The 23,375-nt window shown below is 37.7% G+C and overlaps 1 protein-coding gene and 1 long non-coding RNA gene across 2 annotated transcripts in view; one reads left to right on the forward strand and one right to left on the reverse strand.

The window, feature by feature from the left end:
* The window catches only part of LOC108445486, an 8,607-nt gene extending 4,962 nt beyond the window's left edge, over positions 1 to 3,645 (reverse strand). Inside the window, exon 1 of the long non-coding RNA XR_001860362.1 lies at positions 1,875 to 3,645. This is a non-coding gene — a long non-coding RNA (uncharacterized LOC108445486). The remainder of the gene's footprint in view (positions 1 to 1,874) is intronic.
* The window catches only part of GNAL (G protein subunit alpha L), a 116,526-nt gene that overhangs the window by 24,372 nt on the left and 68,779 nt on the right, over positions 1 to 23,375 (forward strand). The window lies entirely within an intron of this gene.

The following is a 23,375-nucleotide window of genomic DNA, read 5'->3' on the forward strand; positions in this document are numbered from 1 at the left end:
GGAAAGAGGATAGCCATTGTGAAAAGTTGTTACTACAAAATGCAGAAGACATGAGATCTAATGATGTGTTAAAAGTAACTTTCAATAGCTGTTCTAAATTAAGAGCTTAATGGCTAAACAGACATGCTTCAAGTTTTTTTGAAAAATGATTCCACTGAGCTACAGTTCAGCCATCTCTTTTAGTTGGAAGGCTGTGGCAACGCCTTCCAGTGACAAAACTGCCAGTGGCATCAGGAGCCAATACTTGCAACATACCCAATCTCTATTTTCATCCAAGAAAAGGTACACTGTCATAGGTCTGTTTCATGTAGTGTGAATTCATCATTGCCTTGGGCTGGCCAAAGTGATTGTGGGTGGTACAGAATACAGAGTTGCATAGCCATCATTTTCATGCTGTGCTGTTCAAAGCAGGGGAAATCTACAGAGGGTTTCTGACAACAGAATGCTTTGACACTTCTGTCCTGCATGGTACTGATGGTTTGATATTTTAAGTACATTGAAGAGTTTTTAAAAACTTGCTTTGATGTCTGAAATACTACATTAATAACTTTTTTTTAAATTTTCTGATTTAAGATCACTGTTTTGTAAGTGAAAGTAAATAGCCATTTCACAAATACAAGTGTAATATGATATTGCTGTGTTTCAGTGAGTTACAACAGAGCTCTGCTTTTCCTTACTGCAGATAAGACACGAGCAGTGTAGTGCTTTTCAGATTACTGAGCACTTAATGAATTTTGAGATGAGATTATTCAGTTCATAGCTAGGTAGTTTGAAGGTATGCTTTCTTCAAACATGATAGTTCTTCATTAAAAGTTGTAGGTATCATTTCAGTTTTCATATCATAGTCGTAAATTCCTTATGGGCAAACCTTGTTCTGAAAACACTCAGCATAGCTAGAAAAGTGAAAGTATTGATTGAAAATGTGAGAAAATCTGGCGATAACAGTTGAGAGTGTTTATTCAATACTGTAACTAACAACCAAAATCCTATTAATATTTGGAGTGATTTACTTCATCAAGGTGGACAGTGGAATTTCGACTGCGCTTAGAGACGGAAAAAGGAAAAGTATGGGGTTTATATGTTTGAGCCCTTATACTGTACCAACAGTGAGTGAATAGTGATTTGTAGCATTATTTTTTTGCAGTACAGAATTAGTTCACGAAACACGGAGATGGATTTACACATACATGAAAATCTATTGCACTAGTCTTAGTTTAGCAGAGTTGAAAATAAATACATCAAAAGACATTGAAATACATCTTCCTTAATATGATCTTACTGTAATGGATACAAAATGTATTAATATAAACAGACTTTAATGTGTGAATTTAGAAGTCCTTTAGGAAAAAAATACAAGCAAGCAGGCAGTTAAAAATTTTTGTGTATGTCCCTAGTAACCTCTCAAGGACATTCCATGTCATACAGTACTTTTTTCAGTCCAGTGAGTGAATAATAAAGTGATTTCCCCCCTCCTATTCCCCTGTCAGCAGGGTTGGTTGAATTGTAAAGCTACGTAAATCATTTGTAAGTATATCCTGCCATACTTTATTAATCTCTGCATTAGATTGTAGGGATGCAAACATTGTAAAATATATAATATCATGCAGGCTTGGGCAGTCCTATGATTGCAGTACAAGAAGAGAGATTCAATTTTATGAGTTTGTATTATTCTCCCACTGAAATGCTTTCCAAGCAGTCTGGCTTATTTTTACTTTGGAAGTCTAATGCTGGCTTTCCAGGACTTGGTTTAGTTGCTGCAGCCTCTGGCTATTTTTATTCCACTCCTAAGAAATGTGGATCTCAACAGAAGCCTTTTTCCAATCCACACATTGTCTGGAAAATCTTACATACTATATAAAAGTTAATCTACTTACCTGAAGATCCAACTTCTTCCTGTAGTATCTTGGATTTCTTCCAGCATCAGCAAAGAAAGGTCATCGTTTGGACCTATCATATACAGAACCATTGTTGAAAAAATAACTTGGTGTTTAAATTTAAACTTCATTGTTACGTATTTAGTTATTGACCTGTGTATCTGTGAAAAGAAGTGCATTTCTTCCTTCCTCTCTCCCTTCCTCTCCCTCCCACCAAGGGAGGTCGGGTCCTCCTGCTACCTTTCTGCCTTTGTCCCCCATTAAAAATAGAGCTCCTCCACTTCATTATCATTTTCCTGAGCAGCTCAGCCCCAGTGCACTCGGTCACAAGATTCACTTTCCACTCTTGCCAGCATCCCTACAGACTTCTTTGTCCTAGATAGCACTTTCCCAGTGAGACACCAGATGACATAAGGAGATTAGACAAGGGTGACCAGCTCTGTGGCAAGAAAGTGGGAAGTGTCTGGGTTCTGTTTGTGTGGGAATCCTCCTGATAGGCAGAAACTCTTTCCTTCTGCTTTGTTACCACCTGTGGGAGAATACAACAAGATACTTTCAATGGGAATAACAGGTTTTTGCTTGCAGCAGAAATTTCCCTTTTTACTTGAATCAGGGTTTGGATTAGTGCTAGTTTTTAGTAATCTGGAGATTTTCTCAAAGAGATACTGTTCCTTGGTGGGATTATTTTTCGTTATTCTCCCATGGGGTTGATTTTGCGTTACCCTTATGGTAAATTGTCAGTGGAGTTCGGAGAAAAGAAAGCAAATCTAGCAATACATCTAAGAAAGCCCACCTACTGCTATCAGTCTGAAAGTCTGTGGGCCTCTGAACAGAGTAGGTTGGTGGTGAAGGGAATCAGCATGTCTTGTGGGTTACTCAATTGCCTTTGTTCCCTACAGATCATTAGTTAAAGGTTCAGCAAAATGGTAAGAAATTCAGAACTCAGGAGTATTTTAGATTATCCTTTTTTCAGCTCAGTTATGGTAGTGAGCATTAGACTGGGTGTGGGGAAGGTCTGGTAAGATGTACAGATCTTTCCTTCACGTGATTGATGCACATTTTCTTCTGAAGAAGAAAAAGGGATCTCTTTATTTTAGAAATGTCCCAATTAAGAAAACTGTCCAGCTTGTTTTGAAATTCTTTCAATTTAACTCCACATGATGTACTACCTCCATTGAGGTGGTTGTAATCTTTTTGTTAATACAGGGGGCAAACTCAGATTCCAAAAATATTCCGTCAATTAACTCTGAAGTGATTATGGATAATGTAGATAAATAATCATACTACTAAAACAGTAGTAAGTGTGAATTCTTACTGAAGTATCAAAATTTCCTAGAGATGAGAGTAGGTTTTTTTTCTGATTTGTATATGGGCAAACTGAGCCACCAGAGGTCACAGAGAATAGTTGGCAGAGCCAGAAATAGAGCTCAGGCTTTTCTACTTTCAGCTCAGTGTTCTTGTCACTGGATACCACCAGATGGTCTCCAGATTATTCAGTAAATAAGCCTCTGCATCCTCCATAAATATTCCGCCAAAGCCAACTGGCTGTGTCTCTCGCTTGCTAGTTCCCAGTCTGTGAGAGTGGCTGACTTGGCAGGTAATGCTGTAGCTGGCCCCATTGAGCAATCCTCTACTCTGCAGGTTCTCTGGTTTTACCAGGCAGAACAATCTCTTCTCTGCCACTGCTTTGAGCAATTCTTCTCTTCATATCAAGGAACTTTTTGGTTTTTAGTGTAAGACTTTTCTGTGTATGCTTGAGGCAAACAATCTGATTTAAAGAAAAAAATCAGACTGATAACTGCCTGCAGATGTCAGAAAAGCATCTAAAGAAATATTTTATCTGCTTTTAAAATCTGGGTGACTTAATTGTTTCTGTGTGCCTTGAAATTCAGAGGGTAGAAACATATATGCATGCACTTGTGGCTCTGTGTGTCTGTGTGTGTGTAGCATAAATACCAGATGGGAGAGGAGGTTCATGACTAAAAAACAAACTGTCTCCTAGTCTCTCTTAAATCATTTTTTCACTTCCTAGTTTATAGGCCTTTTTTTAAATATCTGTTCTGCTGAGGGTTTTCAAGGATCTTCAGTTCTTCAAAATTTTTCCTATGCAATAATGCGTGCCTCATATAGAAGTGTCCAAACTAACTTTTATGTGCCGCTATTCTGTTGGTGAGTTTAGTAGCAGAAGTCCAAATGCTGGCCAACAGCAGCTTTTCTCAATTCACACTGCTGCTATCATTGTGCTGCCAGTATTTTGAAAAAAAATTAGTTTTTTCTAAAGTAGACAGTTGGCTGCAGGGTGGATGAGCCAGCTGACTGGAATGGACCTTTGACTGGTATTCCCCAAAACTGGGTAAAGCAGTTGACTGGCTGGAGGCAGGGCTGCCATTCACAAGGACCTTGGTACACTCTGCAGAGCTGGGCTCCCAGAAACCTCCAGGAGTTCAGCAATGAGAAGTGCTGTGTCAAGCACCTGGGACAAAAAAACCCTTGAGTACCAGTGTGGACAGGAGACCAGCTGGCCAAGTAGCATTTTCACTGAAAGTTATCTTGGAGGTCTGAGGGAGACAGAATCATTGAGTCAGCAGTGTCTTGTGCATACTGACCACCAGGAAGAGTGTCAGCTGGTCAGGAGAAGAGATTATTCCTCTCTACACAACACTCATGAGACCTTGTCTAGGGGTTGTGTCTAATTCTGCACCCACCCCGAAATGTCAGAAAGCTGCAGCAAGTCCAGTGGAAGAACCATTAACAAAGTGAGGAAAATGATTGAGCCTGGAAAGAGAAGGCTAAGGCAGGATTTAATAACAATCAGTCCCCATTTAAAAGAGACAGGGAGTTACAGAAACAGAGCCAGACCCCTCTCAGAGGTGCACAGGGGTAAAACAAGAGATAACAGACTCACATGCAACAATGGAAGGTCATATTAGGAAAAAAAATTCACTTTGGCCAGACATGAACAGGTGGTCCAGAAAGGCTGTGACATCCCCATCCTTGGACACTTTCAAGATTCAGCTGTAAATGTGATAGGAGTCCTGCTTTGAGCAGGAGGTTGGCCTGGGTGATCCAGAAACCACTTCCAATATAAATTTCTCTGTGATTCTATGTGTATAGCTGGTTCATGCCAGAGGTGTGTGTCCTTGTGGGGTGACAGACTTTGGAGTACCTGTAACTAGTGAGATTGATCTACATCTTTCCTGCAAAGAAAATACAGTTATATATAATGCACGTCACACAGTCAAGAAGTCTAAAGCAGTAAGCAGCCTGCATGTATTTCTTTGTTTGTTTTCACCTAAATGTAGAGCTTGAAGAACTTGAAGTTGGAGCTTGTACTCTTGGTTTATAAATTTTCCTGATCGTGGCAAAAGAGAAAGAACAGTTTTGAAACAACATTTGAGTTACATGGATGGAATCACCAACAGAAAGCATCCAGATCAGCATCGAATGAACTGTTGTAACTCAGCTGTGTAGATCCCAGTTGTACAAGAGCCAAGTATAGCTGTGAAGAAGTGGCGAGGGTCATGATGATATAAGGTCGTAACAGAAGGAGAAGGCATCAACTGGTGTCAGACTTGCTCCCGTTTCAGGTAGCCTTGTTGAAACTGTTCCCCGTGGCAAGGACATTTCTTGTATCATCCCACCTGTTTTGGAGGTGTTGGCCACCATCCTTAACAACCTGAAGACAGCTCACCGAGAATTAAGATGCCCAGTTTTACAGGGCCAGAACAATATAGTAATCACATACCACAGAAATTACAGGTCCCACTTCAAGGGACAGTGTGTTTAAAAATGTAGCATGTAAAGGTGAGAGTTGAGTATTAAACTGGCTGCTTTAACAATTTCCACATTAGCGAGGTCTCCCCAGTGACCTGTCACTTCTGCTGCAGGTTTTCAGGAATGCTTGGTCTCCTCTGTTGGCTGGTGGTGTCCTCAACCACTGTTTTTGTCTCTCTACAGTAAAGGAGCCAGGCTACTCTACTATGAGTTCTGCCATCTCCATAGGCTTTAACTGAGAATTGGAAGATAGGGCAATTTGTCTGTCAGCTTCAGAGTTTATTTGGTTTAAAAATAAATCATGAGATGGAGGTCAGCTGCCTTTTCATGCAAATCAGTGTCATGGTTTCAACTTGATAATTTTGGTACTGTGCAAATTGTTGTTCATTTGTTGCAGTCTGTTCTCAAGTTTCTCTGCCTGACCTCTAGATGCCCCAAAAAGTATATGCAAACTGAAGGGAGGAGGAGAAGGGAGAGAGATGTTTATTGAAAACTCTTACTAGGATTTTCAGAATTTACCAGTGTTGGTTATGCAATTTTAATGTTTCAGTTTTAAATACCCTCAGTAATTGGGTCCATTTAAGATGTGAGGACAAGGTGTGAGCAAGGAATTTTATGAAATCAAATCAGTTGTTCTTGCAGTGTGTTTCTTTGTAGGTATAGATATATATCACCATGCTCTATGATTATTTTATATATGAAACACATAGGAACAAGAGGTAGGGATTTCCTATCAATATCATCAAAACTGGCTTTGGAATCTGCTGTGTGTTGACGTTGGAAAATGTAGGCTCAAGAGAACAGGGATAATGTGTTTGTGGAATGCTGTCAAGTTTGCTAGCCTTAAAAGTAGACATTTTGATGCATGATACAGACACCCACCTGACTAATTATATTGTCCCCCTGCTCTTTTGGTTGTTTTCTAATGGCAGAATTGAAGTGCAATTTACAAGTTATTTGCAACTTCTGGAGAAGAGGATTGTTCTACATGAAGGGAGAAAGATACAACCCTCATCTACTTAGAAGAATGTGACAGAGAAAAGTGTTTACACAGGCTTATGTCACGCTCAGCTGTATGCTAAAACAGCTGCTCACTCTAATTTAAGACTAAGAGCATTGACAGTGTCCACTAAAAACACTGGGCCTATTGTGTTAGCAGTCCAGATAACCAGTAGTTGGCATCTAGGCTACTATTTTCTTTCTTTTTTGTTTTTCTTTTCTTTTTCTTTTTTCTGGTCCTCTCCATGATCCTTGAAGTTGCAGAGCCTTTCAAAAGCAGTTTTCATTTTCATGTTTTTACACAAATACATACATGCATGCCCTGTTTGCCTTACTTTTCACTGTTCCCAAACATTTTTAATCTGAGGCCATAAAGGAAGATGAAACCATAACCTCATTGGTTTCTTCCTACAACATCTCATGGATTAAAAAATCCCCTAAGGATTCTAAATTGTAACCTTTACCTTCAAGTGTTCTTTGCTTTAAGCTGAGATTTTTGGGTTTAGTGATTCATCAGTTAGTGTGAGGTTTTATTTCTAGAGAAATGTTAGGAGCATAGTTTCAGGTATTTTCTTCAGCTTCCAAAATCCTGTGCCTGATTTTATAGGGTCAAGAGCTACTCACCTTTTTAAAATGTCTGGTTCTGTTTGGCAGCTGATGCCTCTGGAAAATACACAGGCTGGCTTGAAGGGGAACACTTCATTGAAAATGCTGAGTTCACAAAACTTCTGAGCAGAGGGCACAAAGCTCAAAGTGTTGTTTGAAAGAGATTTTGATAGCAAGGTCTCCTGAATCTGCTTCTTTACTTAGGTCTGCCACATTCATAAATTTTTTGCTTCTTTTCCTTGAAAATAATAGAGGTAATACAGTTTTTTGCGTGGTTTCTTCTTCGTTACTGATCTCCAAAGATCTCAAAAGATCTCCTGTCTAAAAGGATCCTTGCACCCTGCATGTGAAAAAAAATCCGAGGGATTCCACTGACGAGGCTTCAACAAATGAGGATGCTCCATCCAAAACTTTTAACTAATCTTGAGAAACTGAACTCTCATCAGACTGAAAAACAAGCCAACTTCCACATCTCTCTCATTTAAAATAATATTAAAAAAAACTTTCTTAGAAGTACTTTCCTTTCTCTGTGGGAAGGCAGCAATGATATGCTACTGAAAGTCATCCTAACTTAAAGGACCACACAGCCTGAAAAAAACCAGTCCCGCTTCCCTCACCCCTTCGAAGGACCTCCCCTGCTTTTTAGGTTAAATGGAAAGAAAATCAGATGGAGTCAGGGCTCAATCTCCAAGGTTTGCCAGTCAAGGTGATCCCAGCTTCTCATTCCGAAATCAACATCACATTTTTATTTCCGGAGAAATGCAAGAAACAAGGGAAACCAATCCTTCTCACTCCTGCACATGTAGAAAAAGTAATCAGGAACACAGATAAATGACACCAAATATAGTATATTACTTTTCAGTTCTCTCAGGTGGTGTGGCCCTAGTCGATATGTGTGCCTCTTCAGTGAGGGAGGTGAACAACTGGAATTTAAACCATTGTGCAGAGCAGTCTATGGACAGGAAGATACTTTACTAACAGTATTGGTCAGAAACAGATCAAATCTTTAAGCTGTTGTATTATTCTTTATGTTGTCTTCAAGGGAAAAAAAAAGGCAATGCAAAACTCTCCGTAGAACAAAGCAAAAGAAATTGAGCTGGTGCTTTCATTTTTGCCTAGCGGACTTGTTGCACAAGGTGCCCCCAAAGTGTTTCAAGGTTTTCTGATTCCCATAAGGTTTTTATAGTGCAAGTGGTGGGTTTGAGGGTTTTTCTCTGTTAGGTATCCTTTTTTGCAAAGTTACTTTGCAGAACCTAAGATAGCTGTAGGAAGTTCCAGTTGATGGAGATGATCTGAACAGCAAATGCAAAGAAGATATTTAGAAAAAAATGAAAACCTATAAGATATTATCAAAAACGTCTGAAGAAAAACAACTGTAAATAACAAAAAGAAGTTCAGCGGTACTTTGCTGAAACAGGGCTGCAGCAGCGATCAAGAGGGTCTCTCTGCAGAACTGCTCCAGACAGAGTAAACACTGGTGCACAGCTTAAACGTGATGTTTGTCTGAAGTTAAACAGTTGGAAAACAAACTCTGTGAGTTTATCTCAATGTGTTCAGGACACCTTTTGCTGTGGGAAGTAATCTGAACTGGGTGGCAAGGGAATGCAAAAAAAATTTTTTTTTATCTAAGAGACAAAGTTCGTATTCTAAAATCAAGTGTTGGACAACTGGACCATCTGGAGACTCTACCCAGTGAGAGGATAGGTACCCATGAAGACAGAAAATCAGTCTCCAGATGCTTTTTGAAGGCATAGGAAAACTCTCAGTGAAATGTAAAATAAATTTCCCACTACTCTCAGGTCATATATGGACCTCATGACACTCTGTTGCTTTGACAAAACTTAAAAGAAGTAGAGATCACCTACAACTGAATATAAAGGAGAAAATTTGAATCATCTAAGACCATTATTTTAGTAATTGTGAAAAAGAAGAGAAATTTCTTGCCCAGATCGTAAAGAAAGATACAGAGATCAGAGACAACACTTACTTTGAATGTGTTTGTTTATTTACTTCTTCATGGTTGTGTTTCATTTAAGTTTATAGGACCTTAGTGTTTAAAGTCCAGAAGCAGTAATCAGACTATCAGTGTGTATTGTTGGGAAAAGAAACTCCACTTCTAATGAAAGTATTTTTTTTTAATCATTTCCTTCCAATATAGGAAATAAGTGCAAGGTAAAATGTGTTGGTGACCATTTAAAGAAAAATCTTGACGGTAGTAGTTTATTATGTTTATCCTTATGATAAATTTCCATTTACTGTGAGGGATGAACATAGATGTATTTTTTAACTCTTTTAAAAGACACCATGAAAAATGAAGATGTATAATGATGTAAAGATGCATGAGGTAAAAAACACTGCAGCTACAGGGCAGTACATTTGTACATAGTAGCACAATAAAAACGTTTATCCTGTGACATTTCCCCTTATTTCTGTGAGATGATTACTAAGAATTACAAAAAAAAAAAAAAAAAATTCAGCTTTAAATCTCAAAACTCCAGAATACAGGAGGTGACACAAAATTCAGTGGATTGGAATGGATCAGACAGTATCCACAGACAGTGCAGAGCAGATTCTTGCAGAGACCTAAAGCTGCAAAATACTCAGGGATCCTCCAAACAAAGGAGACCAACTGGTTCTTTAAGGGAAGGGCCCTTCCAGTTTGAACCATTTGCTGTTACTCATTGGTGCTGGCACCCAGACAAAGTATCCCTCCCTCATACATTCCTTTCTCACTAGATACATAATTATTCCTTTACAAGTTGTCATAGTTTTAAGCTCCTGACTCAGGTTTCTTAAATACCATCTAAGACAACTGTGTATTCCCTTCTCAGAAACAAGAGTTAGGGGTAGCCTGCAAGGAGACACAGTTGCTCTCCACTTTGAACTTCTTTTTCACCATGGCTTGCGGCTGGGTGCACAAGTAGACATTCTCTTCAAGAGGAGGTTTTTGAAGGATTTCTTAATGATTTCTATTAACAAGAAGTTCCTTCTTTCGGACTTCAGTGGCACTTTGCATCTGTGGAGTCAGATGGTCACTTCTTTTGAGCCAGGATGACACAGTTGGTTCTCAGCTGCATTTTAAGTGTTACTTCATTCACGTCTCCTGCCACAACACTTCCAGGCTTGGCAAGACTTGAGAGAAAGCTGCTGCCAAGTCAAACCTTTTTACCTCATCTCCACCATTGCAGAGCCCGGAGTGTTGTGGGCAACCCCGGGAGAGCAGTACATGATGGAAGTGGTTAGTGAGGAGTGTCCTCTAGTCAGCTGTGCAAACAGATGGTGCTGTGCTGGACATGGCACACTCCTCAAGGTGTGGAATCTACATCTTGTGAACCAAGTACACAGGGAATCATAAGATGCCCGGGTAAATAGCAGACACTGTTCATGTGGGTGTGTTGTCTGACACACACCTCTGCACACGTGGAAGTGCATGTTCTCTCTGTTTTTACTCAGGCTGGAAAGAGTTGATCTCATTCTTTGGAATTCCTGACAGAACATGGGCAAAGTCCTTTACGTGCCTCTTACTGCCCTTCTTTTTATCCATCAGATACTGCTCTTTCAAGTGATTTTTTTATACTTAAAGCCTGTTCCTCTGTAGAAAAGAGAAACTGGACTTGCTGGGCTTTCTTACAAAGATTTTTGTGAATTAGTGGATTTTAATTAAGAGCTCATTAGAAATCTGTAAGAAGAGTTTTGCTTATTTTGAAAGACAGTTTATAGTTGTTCTGTATTAATGCTAACGTTTTGAAAAGGGGCATCTGCGTCCTCATTGTTATTTTTTTATTTTCATTTAGTTATGCTCTTTTTTAAAGCTAGAATTATGAGTGACATGGAGTGAACAGTATCTAAATAGATTAATTATTACAGAAGCTGTTACGACATGAGAAATTTTAGATTTATTCTGAAAGGCACAGTCACATGGAATGGCACAGCCAGTAAAAACCTGCATCAGTTTTTTTGAGTTTATATTCTTTTCCCTGTCTTCTATAGGTCCTTCTTATTGGAAAAAAACCCAAACGATGACTGTGAGCCCACATGTCTGTGACATGTACATGCTGAAAGGGTTACAGCTATGGCAAAAGATATTTTAGTCAAGTCTTCAAATAGGAATCAGGCAAGATTGAGTTGGGGTCATGAATACAGGAGTGTGCAGTCACCTCACTGTTTTGAGCAGAGGTTTTGGTGCCATTTCTCATCAGGAGGTCTGTGATCTTTTGCCGGTGCCCATGGACACAGAGCTGCTTCTGCTGCTTCCAGGTTCAAGAGTTCACCACTGGCATTCACAGTGTGAGGCAAACAGAGTCTGTACTCAGAACTGGTCTAGAAGCTGGCTAGCCAGCTTTGTCATCTGACTTCAAAAGCACCACACTGGGCTTGGTTTGGGAGGGTTGCGTCGTTCATTTTTCCTTCAAGTAAAGGTAGACTTCTTTATAAATTGTTACAAATTAGGTTTCAAGAGTGTTACAGTTTTTTGTTCTGCTTTCTGTTTCTCCTGGGCAGAACCTTTTCTTTCAGGCTTTGAAAATGAATGGCTGCAAATTTCAGTTGTTTGTGTACACCTGAAATAATCTTATTTCAATTGTTTCATGGTGCCAAATAAGAGTAAGTTTCTCACTTTCATTTTGATTGTGAAAAAGTTTGCTTTGGTGGTCTGCATGGATATAGTAATTTTTAGTGATCATTTAATGTTCCAGCACAATGCAAATCTTTCATTTTTTCAATTTTTTAAAATGTGCTTATGTTTAATTAAGTAGAGCAAAACTTTGTATTCTTTCTCTTTAAAATGGAAACTTAAATCTCTTAGTTTGCATTCTGTTTGTTGTAACATTATTGGCCAAGTACAGATACGGTGTGATCAAGTATGGAGCTATTTCAGGAGCTAAGACTCAGGAAAATTAATCTGGGACAGTTTGCAAAAGAAAAGATTAAGATTTGAGCATAAGTTTTTGCGAGTTTAACTTCCCTGGGAGGTGGAAAACTTGGGAAAATCACGTTACTTGCTTCAAATATCCCTTTTCCACAGAAATCCATTAAGTACTGTGGCTGAAGTGTTCTGTGGGATCATTTGAAAATCAGGTGATGTATTTGTGTTGATTAAGGGAATCTGTATTAGGAATCTGAAGGAAACATTGTAAGGTTAGGAATTACAATAATTGCTTCAGTCCGATAAATGCAGTTAGATCAATGAAAGCAATACCATATATGTGCGCTTTTTTCTGCTGCATCCATCAGAACAGAGAGGAGTTGGATAGGCAGGAGTTTTTAGGAATACTCTTGAGTCTTTCTGAAATAAATCGAGTCTTTTCTTTTTGTGTGTATCTGTGTGTGTGTGTGAAAAACTGCTGGGCTTTTCCGTGGTACTTCTCTAAATGACTTTTTATTGTTTTCTTAATACAACATGTAAGCTGGTATCCTTTGTGTGAGTACTGGGTGTTTCTTTTAGACTTGGATGTCACTTAGACTTAGTGTCACACTTGTGCTTTGCAGACAGTGCATGCTCTGAGAATACTTCATAAAAAACAGTATGTGCCACTGCAGTTGAAGAAGGACACTTGAAACCTGAACATGATTTTGCTGCACGAGGCTATTTTAGTAGTAAAGAAACCTTTGTAAGAAACTGTGGCTTTGTGTACCTACATTTGCTTTCAGAAATTCAGCTGTTGAAGAAACATCGTGCTGTCTTGAGAGGGCAGTCATATGGGAAAGTGCAAGAGTGTTTTTATGTGCCATGACACAATATTAATTTTTTCTTCTTTCCTCTTAAGTGAAGTGTAAGAATAAATATTTGTACTTGGAAGGATTTTTTCCACAGAAGTGTGTTGGACTGATTTTGGTTTTGTAGTAGTGTATTCCAAGTTTCCGAATACTCTGATTTAATATATAATTAAAAATATGTATTTAGAAGTTATGTGATAACAGATGTTTCAGAGATACAAGCTACACTTAGCTACTATAACCTGATTTAACTTAGTTTGAAAGGATTACTGCGGCTTAAGGAATTGGTTTCCTGTGGTAACATGAGAACACATGGTAACATGAGAACACATGTATTACATGCAATTACAACTTACCAGGGATTGTGGTTATCCATGTCCATCTTAGCAATAATGGAAAAGTAATACTGTAGTGACTTACTTTGTTCTTATCATAAAGCACCAACCAGTTTCCAGGTGATTACTGCATATTCAGTGTGGATGGGACTCTATAAAAATGTATTATCTGTATGCCAGTTATCACTAATTTTGAAGTAGTATTTTGAAATTGCCACATTTTTGTTCTCCTTGAATTAGTCGTGGCACAAATAGTAGGTTTCATGAGCTGCAGGTGTAGAGAGGTGGGTTTGTATCACGTTCGGAGGTGTCTATTCTTGCCTGCCACTTACATTGCCGGTGCATTGCCCTCTTGCCACAGCAAACAGGAGCTTTTGCTTGGATCTTCAAAGCAGCAGAAGGCTGAATGCCTTAACACAGTCCCAGTGGGTCTTCTGACAGTCCACAAATGGCATTCTGAAGTCCACAAAAAATTATGTCCAGGCTTTAATCTTCAGTATTTACACAGGTCTTTGGGCATGATCAGAAAATACTGTTAACCATATCCAAAATAAATATTTTATACTGTAAAGCGAGAAAACTTGAGTAAGCATTCTTCTGTGGATCTTGATTTACAACAACAAGAAGTATATATACTTTCAATGAAGCATTCTAATGATTTAAGTCCCTTACAGTTTATCTGTATTTAAACGTTACAAAATTAAAGAGTACAGTTTGGTCATTCTAAACATACCTTGATTGTTTATCGCAGTGGGGTATCTTCTTCTGTGAGGTTCCTTATTTTGCAGCCATGAAGAAACTACTGATTTCATATTGAAGTTGTAGTTCTCCCCTTTTCCCTAATGACACAAATACATCAACAGCATAAGAATACGCATTCTTGATAGAACAGTTTATTTGGATCAGTAAAATTTTCAAGCTCTTAATAACTTACTGATTTAAGTCCTAAGTGCATTTGGAGGGGAGGAGGGCATGTTCTAGCAGTCAAGTTAGCTGCTAATACACAGCTAACACAGTTCAGTCAGAACTACAGAACTGATAAATATCATCTCAGTGGTTATTATAAATACAGCTGCTCATTAATTTTTTCCGTACAGCAGCCTTTCGTCTGGAAATGCTGACTCATTGAAACCAAAAGTTTTTAAGAATCCAAGAAAACTTGGAAGAGTGTTTCCTAACAAAACTCTCTGCTAAATGTGCAGCCAGGGAGAGCTTCCAAGGCAGACAGTCAGAACACTCATCTGGGAAATTCAGATTTCTGCTCTGCCTGGTTCTCAGTCAGAGGGCAGAGTGAGATAGCTCTTTTCCCAGAGAACTGACAGGACCACCAACTCACTGGACTTGCAGGAATTCTCTTTGGTTTAGATACTAAGGATAGGCTTAACTGATGTATGTTAAGACGTACATACTGGACTTTTAAGCACATGTATCTTAAAGAACTTGGTTGTGGGAAAAGTGAACGAACACAGCAGCAATTCATGGTGTTGTCATTTTACTGTCCAAACAGAAAACGAAGGTCTCTCTATAAGGAAAAGTTACCTAAATCCGTTAAAAAACAGACAATCTCAGCTTGCTTGAGTTGACGGTGCTAAAATGCTTCTTTCCTCAGCACAAAGAGTAATAACCAGGAAATAACAAGGTCAGCTATCATGCTCTTCGTCCCTTTCACTTGCTAGAAAACACTTTCACCCTCAGCTAGTTTCCTTCCAGAATCACAGCCGGCACACCAGGGCCTTTGGTTGGAAAAGGGTGGGGTCTTGGCTCCTGTGCTGCATGGCTGGATGCTGATGTGTTGTGCTGATTTGTAATCATTTACATGCTGCATACTTCCATACATGATTCCATAGTCTCAACTACTGCTGTATTAAGTACTGTAACAACTTGTAAAGGGTGGGGTGAAAAACGGCTGTTCTGGACTTCATTCTTGCAGAGAAGTTAGAAAATCAGAAGAGCAAAAGAACATCTATGCAGGGATGTAGAAAAGACATGGTACATTTTTCAGAATGAGGCTATGAGTGTTGGATCTAGGGTATGCTGGGAGGATAATGTGAAAAAATGTAAGAGCATTCCTGTTTCTGTATCTCAAGAAAAACATAGCCTTAAATAAAACTACCACATAAATAAAGTCTCAAGTCTTGTATGAGAAACTGAATAAAAATAAATAATTTATGTTCATATAAAGAATAGTTTCAAAATTCCTTGACCATAGAAAATACTAATTCTTATAAACGGAGTATCTCTTAGGAATTTTGTTGAAATAAATAGATGCCTAAAATGGGGATTCATGACTTTATTTGACAATTGTACCAGCTCCTCATCAATCCTTTAAGGCAAAGCCAGAATCAAGTTATAAAAGTCGACCTTCTATTTATCTTTGCAGTTTAATCATTTGCAAATTATCATTCTTACTGATAGCATTCATAATAATCTACTCGTGTAAGCACGTGTGCATTCCACTGAGTGCATTTTTTCAGTTCATTTAGGATGATTAGAAATTGCTGGGTTGAGTATTTGTGAAAGTTTTACAAAATGTTTGCCTTGTCTTTATGCAAGCATGTATAGAAACCAAGATATTGCTTACATTCTTCGCATGCAGTGGTGTTACTAAATTGAGAAAAATGTCATGTTTAACTGCAGCTGAATTTCGATTTATTTTGTACTGAATAATTCTAACTTTTGAAATGGCAAGTCGGAAGGGGGAAAATAGTTCAATGTTAAATAATTAAGGAATATTTTTTAATTAGCATTTCAGGAGTGAGATAAAATTTGGCTGTAGAAAGAAAATATAATAGATACATTTTGGCTTTTAGGATTAGTAACAGACTATTGTGTAAAGTCATTCTCTGTTATCTCTATTGTTACAAAATCAAGGATCATTTTTTAATTTGACTAATGATGATACAAGTTAAAAAGTAAAAATACCTTAAAGCCCAACTGACAAAATGAAGGTACATTAAAATATGTGAGCTAAGGTGAAAAAAAAGCTTCCTTAAAAAACCCACAGCACAGGGAGAGCAGAACACTATGGGTACAAATGTTTGGGTTTGTTGGGTTTTTTTACAGAAAAAACTTTACTGCTGTTAAGAGATACAGGCAGAAATGAATGTAGATGTTTTAGTCCCTCTCAACTAGAGTGCTTTCATTAATAACACTTTTTTTCTGCTGCTTTACCATAGAAGAACTAGAAAGACAGGTAACTCTAGTGCTAAATCTCTAAGGTCGAACACCATTCTTCCTGTTACCTGCCATGCTAATTCCAGAGGACTAATGGGTCCTTTGAGTACTTTTCCCATATTTACTGTAAGGGTGATGCTTAGGGTAGATGCTGAGGCTGATTTACAGAGCAAAGATTCATTTCCATAATAAATGTTGGAAATCACAGAATGTCTGCATTTTTTTTATTTTCTTTATTTTAACTACTGCAAATTTTCTCCTTTTTTATCGGCAAGGAAGCAGAGTTATGACATTCTCTACCAGATCAATTGGGTGTCCGATTTGAAATTGTGAAGAAAGAGGAAAACAAATTTTCAGTGACTACATTCACTCCTGACATATTCTGAGATGCTTTTGCTTGTCTCTTGCTGTCCATTTGTTTTCTCCTCACTACTTTACATTGTTAAAATCTGAAGATAAACCATCGTAACCAAATTTACATATTTGTTCCCCTGCCCTTTAAAATAATCAGAATGTCTGCTGCAGATTTTAAGTGAGTTACACACACTGATGTATTTCACTCAAGTGAAATACTTTCCACATTAAAACTTTTTGCTGGTTGAGAGGTCTTTAGGATATCAGAAATCAAATTAGGAAACTAAAGGTTTTATACTGCCAGAGAAAAATAATTTTAAATCACTCTTTTATGTAATACTTTTTTGCAAAATACAGTCGAAGTCACAAGACAGCATCTGTCAGGGCATTTTTATAATTGCTGGAGGGTTGGCTGAGATGGTTGTAAATTCTTGTCAAGTGAAGAAATTAGTCATTAAAACTGACCTTTTTTCCTTCAAGTTTCCAAAGTTTCTCTTAAGAATGCCTAATTTCCTGTTAAGAATATTTATTTTATTTTCTCCTATTCAGATTATTTGGAATGCTTTATTTCTCTCCAAACTCTCCTTTCTCCTTCTCCTCCCAGCTGTATAGAGGAATAGATAACCAATTTAGAATAAAAAATGATCTCCCATCTACTCCTGTTGTTAGAGTAAGCTGGTTTTTAACAGTACACCAAGTAAAATCACATTGAAAACATGTCTCCTGTTTGCGAGCTAGCGTGATAAGGAGAGGGAGCTCCCCACCAGAGGAGACTTCCAGGGATTTTTATTTTTTTTCCTACAGCTTGACTGGAAGGTAAGAGCCTCTTTTCTGGTACAAAAGATCTAGTCATAGCCTAGATCTAAACCATATCATAGGAGCTTTACAAATAGGAGAGAAATCAAATGTTCTGGAGGTTGAAATATGCCGCTGATTCAAAACTTCAGTGCCGCTCAAGTGTGGAACCTAAGACCATTCTTGAGGAGTGTTTCAAAAATGTCTCTTTCTCTAAATGTGGCAATGTTGCATCTGATATTAACTGAAGTACAGCCATGGTCTTCAGGCAATTTCTCAAAGAGGGTGCATATGTAGATCTAAGAAGATTTTTCCCCACAACCTGTACTTTTAGCATTTAAAAAAAAAAGGAAAAAAAACAGAGCTGGACCAAAACAGTCATTGTAGTGAGCACATTCCCATCGGGTGTCCTTACCTGTTCTGGAGGATTTGCTCAGCTGAAGGCAGATGCTTGTAAGGTTGTTGCTCCTCCTTCTGCTGTCCTTGTTGGTGGCTTATCCTCCAGAAAGGAAGGAATCATTCCCCCGCAGCACCTTCCTTGTTTGCTGTTTCTCTTTGTCATGTATGCTACCTACCCTTGTCCTTAAGAAGCCAGTGAGAAACTTCTCTTTACAGCTTCTGCCCCTTTTGTCAGGCAAAATCTCCAATTAGTCAATCTTCCGCTCCCCAGGATGTTTGGGTTAGAAAAGCTTATTTACCTTTGGCAATAGCTGATTTGTTTTTGTCCTAGTACACCACAGTCTTAAGTGTTATGATTCCCTTTCATTAGCCCAATGCCTGTAGTTTCAGTGGTTTGGGGAATCTGGCTCAAATATATAACGTTTAATACAAAAAGAGTTTCATAAGCAGAACTTGTTTTCCAGATCATCTCCAAAAACCATTATTGTTACAGTTGAAAGTTTCTTAGGGAGTTTGTTAGGATTATCGCATGAAAGTTTGCACGCAAACTAACATTCACAGTGTATTTCATATTTTTTTCATCATTCATATGACTATAATTGCTTTTTTATGTTTATACGGGAGAAATATTCTCAGTTCATATTTGCACTGTTCTTGAATTGCAAAAAATAACGCAACATCTCACCATATACTTGACCTACTCATGTTGAATGTGCCAACAGGTACTTGTATAATTTCTGTCCAAAGTGTTACCCAATTGCTCAATCCAAATCACCTCCATGAACAGGTATTTCCAGTAGTGTGCTGTACTTCTGGAAGCACAATTGGCTTATTACAGTGTTACTTATGTTAAATACTGAAATAGAAGTGTTACCAAAATCCCCCATTTAAAAAGAAATCATAACAGTAATATAGGAAATTCATAGACTGCGTAGTCCAAACTGTCCAGAAAAAAAAAAGCAAGATGGAACACTGGAACTGATTGCCTTGATAGAGTATTTAATAGTTTTCAGCTAATAGAATAGTTAATAAAATGGATAGCAATACACTGTTTTTCCCTCTTTTTATAATTCTGTGGTGATCCAGGTAAGACTGATTGCTTATTTTTTTAAGCAACAGTCTCAAAGAGAAAATAAAACTCTTGAAGAAAAGGCAAAGGCATGCTGTATTTCTTTCAGCAAAGAATTGGCTCTCTGAGTGGTGTATATAATCCCAGATAAATTTAACCATCTGAAAAGTGAGTGTAATGATTCAGTATAGAGCTATGACATGCTTCAGTTGCAGCTGAAGTACTTTGTGACCTGTGCTTGAGTCATTTTGGAAGAGCACATGAGTTTTTCTTACTGTTTATACTTAGAAAGAGATACGGAAAACACTTGTTTTCCATGGGATACCATCATCAAACTTATATAACTTCCTAAAAATAGATTTTTTTTTTTTCATACATCATAAGAATTGTGACTGGTTTTGTAAAGCCAAACAGAATGGGATCTCTTGTCCTGTTATTTAGTGATGTGTGTGGTTTATCTCTGTTTAAAGTTTTAAGTCAAAGTCAGTTAAAGCGTAGTCTGTGCATGCGCATCAGCTGGTGTTTTCCTTGGGCACTGTCAGTGCCCAGGGAAAGCTTGGACCCCATCCCTGTGGTGTCTCCATCTCTCTCCTCGTGCTGCCCCCAGCTGGGCTCTCACCCTGAGACTGAGCCAGGCAGGAAGGGTGTCTGTACAGGGTGCTGCCTTTCCTGGGCAGTGGCCCTTGGAAGCAGGGAGAGAGTGACCATTTTCAGGGAGCTGCTCCATGTATGTGGGGAGTGGGCGATTGCCTCCGGGGAAAGCCAGGAATGGCCTCTGTCGTCCTCTGGCTCGGGCATCCCAGTGGTTCGGCATGACAGCATGGGAGCCCTGAGTAGACAAGAGGTGACTGGTTGGTTTTACAAGCCATTAGGGAACAGTTAGTGCATCTGCAAATAAAGTGCATGCTCTTCTTAGAAGAGTTTTTAAGTTGTTAGTGCTGACACTAAATGCTCTGGATGTGGAACAACAATTTGGATGCTGTATATGCAAATAGATGTGCTAATAATACATGTGCTAATGTTATTTTACGGTACATTTTATTTCTGATTTTTTCTTCAGGTCTGAGATAGTAGCAAAATATGAATGATGAGGGAAATACTTTCATATTTCAACACTTTGTTGACTTAATGTTTTAACTAAAGGACTCAAAGATGGATGTGTCTACGTCTATGATTTATGACATACAATCTTACATCTGGTTTATGACTTGTAATCTAATTGTGTGGTCACACAGCAGCTGTTTTCTGGGAGGTGTGTTAGATAATCTGTAGGTTTCTAACTTTGTTCCTGGAAATCTTCATTATGAGCAGGTAAGTGTTAATTGCTACATACAAATACAGTATCTATACCAGTAAATTACATCTGGAAGTTGCTGATGTGGCTGTAAATCTGCAAACAGAAATTTCCAAGTCAGAGAGAGGACTGACTCGGCATTTTGGAATGTACCAGATTTATACTGCACTAATGGAGAATAATTTTGTATATTCAGAAGAATGTTGTAATTGTTCTAAAAGTTGCTATTAGCATTTCTTGATTTAAATTACCAATCAAATACATAGTTCAATAACATTTAAAAACTGGTAGCTGTGCATTATGTTTGCAAAGAGATATATTTTGAGAACTGAAATTAAAGAAGGATCAGTTGTTTTTATATGCTCATCTATATATATCAACATATAAAATATATAAATATATATCAAGATATAAAAACAATATATAAATATCAAATTAAATTTGCAAGATGTGGAACTCATGAGTGAGCTTGATAAATGTCACAATTTCACCAAAAGGTTTAATAACCATTTTGTTTTAGTCACAGGGAGCATAATATCTGAAAATGTGGTGCCAATTAAATTATATCTCTTAAATTCATACAGCATATGAGTGCAGTGTATCTGCATTGATCTATCAAGGTAGCATAGGTATTCTGATCTAAGGAGTTTTTTCCACCATTGTAATCATGCTTTTTGAATGATGCAGTTAAGCTATCAGATGCTCAATCCTGTGAAAATATTTGCATTCACATTAGTTTTTTGCTCTTACACTGCTGCTATTCACAGGTTTGAATTTCTCACACACTGATCAGGTGTAATTAATCCTGCAAAACTTTGTGATATACAACTCATATCTTTGTCTAAGCAAAATAAAAAAAAAAAAGAAAAAATAACTGTTTACAATTTTGCTATAAAAATTATTGGGGTTTTTTTTAATATGTAGCAACTGTCTTCTTGTGGCTGTTACCTAACAAAGATACCTATTTTATTTCAAAGAACATATTTATTTAATGATATTCCATCATACCTTTGTTTCCCTCTTCTGTGCAAATTGTTGTCTACAGTATTTTTAGGAACTCAATGCAGTTTTCCTTTTGGAAATGTTTAGTTCAGTCATCTTATCTGGAGTAATGGGAACCACTTAGCGTATTTGGTGAACTATATTAAGTCAGTTCAGTTAGCTGTCCAATATTTGGCATCTATTTTCGAACGAGTCTTTATAATTTATATAATTGAAACATGGCAAATACAACAATACATATTCTGGCTGCCTGTTGCTTTACCAAAAACCTGAAATGTCTCTTGAATCATGCTAGCCAGTTTACTTTAGTAGAAGCAGATATGTTTATCTTGTTGCTTGCTTCTAAAGGGAAAAGCACTTCTCAGTACTCTCTTGTTAATAAGGATCTTGTAGTTTACCATCTCGTACCATTAGAAGTATATGTAGTGATGAACCAGATAATAACTGTGCATCGAGGGGCTATTAGCATTGACTTGTAATTCAAAAGCATATAATAAACAAGATGGTCATGGATCAATTACTGACGATAGAACTATGTTTACTTATGCTATTTTAGGGTTTCCTTGCAGACCTACATTTCACCTTCACATGGTGTAGCTATATGGATCCTGTAACTATTGTTAATCAACTGGGGGAATGCGTTTGCCATCTTGTTTCTACTGAAAATGTAGAAAAAAGGTGTTAATAGTTGTTCACAACAGTCACCATCAACAGAAGTGCAACTGTTGTTGTGCTGTTTTAAGAAGCCAGCATTTTCTCTACATTTTTAAAAATTGTTCAAGGGACCAGCAGCCTGCTCAGGCTGTGTTGAGAGTACAGTTCTGCCAGCCTGCTCACCAGGAGCAAATGAGGTCAAAGCCTTGCCCCATGGGGGATGTCTGAAGATGCTGATAGCCATTGGAGCCTGGCATGGGAGTTACAGTTTATGTACTTTAAAAGTTCAGATTAACATCAGGGTCCCAAGCAGAATGTCCTCTAACCTTGCTGAGGTTTGCTGCAGCCTACGTGTGCTCAGTGAAGTCTTTTTGTGTGGGAAACATCCAGCACCCAAGGACAGTGCTGAATACTCAGCTGTGTGGGTAAACATTAAGAAGTAGAAATTGTATAAATACAGTGCATTGAAGATCCAGTTAATTAAAATATTTGCTTATTGTCAGGTTTCAGTATGGTTTCTAAAAGTCAATGAATGTGTTAGAGAATTAACTTACATTTTTATAATGATTCTGAACAACAAAAAGCTATAGCTTATGTAGAGGATGTAGGTGTCTTTTAGTTAGGAGTAGAAAAGTCACAAAACTTTGGTTTGTGGATCACTATTCTCCTTTGAACATCACTCTGCTCTTTATCTGCATTTTATTATAGCTTCATGTAAAGAAATCTTTGTGAAAAATTATCACAGTAATGAAAGTATAGTAGGCAAAAGGTTTTATTATTTAGTTGCCTTTTTAAGTGCAGCATAAATACAATTTCTAAGCACGGTCTTGTAGAAGGCAAATCCTGAAAAGCAAAGTTCTTACACGAATTTTCGCATCTTACACACTGAATCTGTCGTGAACTTATCTGTATAAATAGCTTAAAAATGTATATCAAATGTTTGTTTAATTAAATTGTATTGTATTAAAAATAAACCTCGATCTTTAAAAGGTAGATAAGAAAGCCACAGCTTGAAAACAGGAACAGCTCCATATGAAGAAGGCATTTATGTTTAACCAAATGTGTCATACACCCAGTGTGACAGATTGAAGTACTGTTTTGAGTCCTGAGTTCTCCAAGTCAATACCTTTTTTTTTCTGGAAATAAACAGCTTTTCCACTGTATATTCAAATATTTGTTGTTTGCTTTAAATGTAGATATTGGATTATTTCATAGTGTTAAGGTTTGGACTTGCTGCAACTGATCAAGAATTTCACTTCTAGTGCTTACATACGTTTTCTGGTTTGACTGCCAAAAAAAGTCTTCGATGGAATTAATGAAGAAAGCTCTTT

The sequence above is a fragment of the Corvus brachyrhynchos genome, unplaced genomic scaffold (genome assembly GCF_000691975.1).
Source record: "Corvus brachyrhynchos isolate BGI_N302 unplaced genomic scaffold, ASM69197v1 scaffold331, whole genome shotgun sequence".
NCBI classification, from domain to species: Eukaryota; Metazoa; Chordata; class Aves; order Passeriformes; family Corvidae; genus Corvus; species Corvus brachyrhynchos.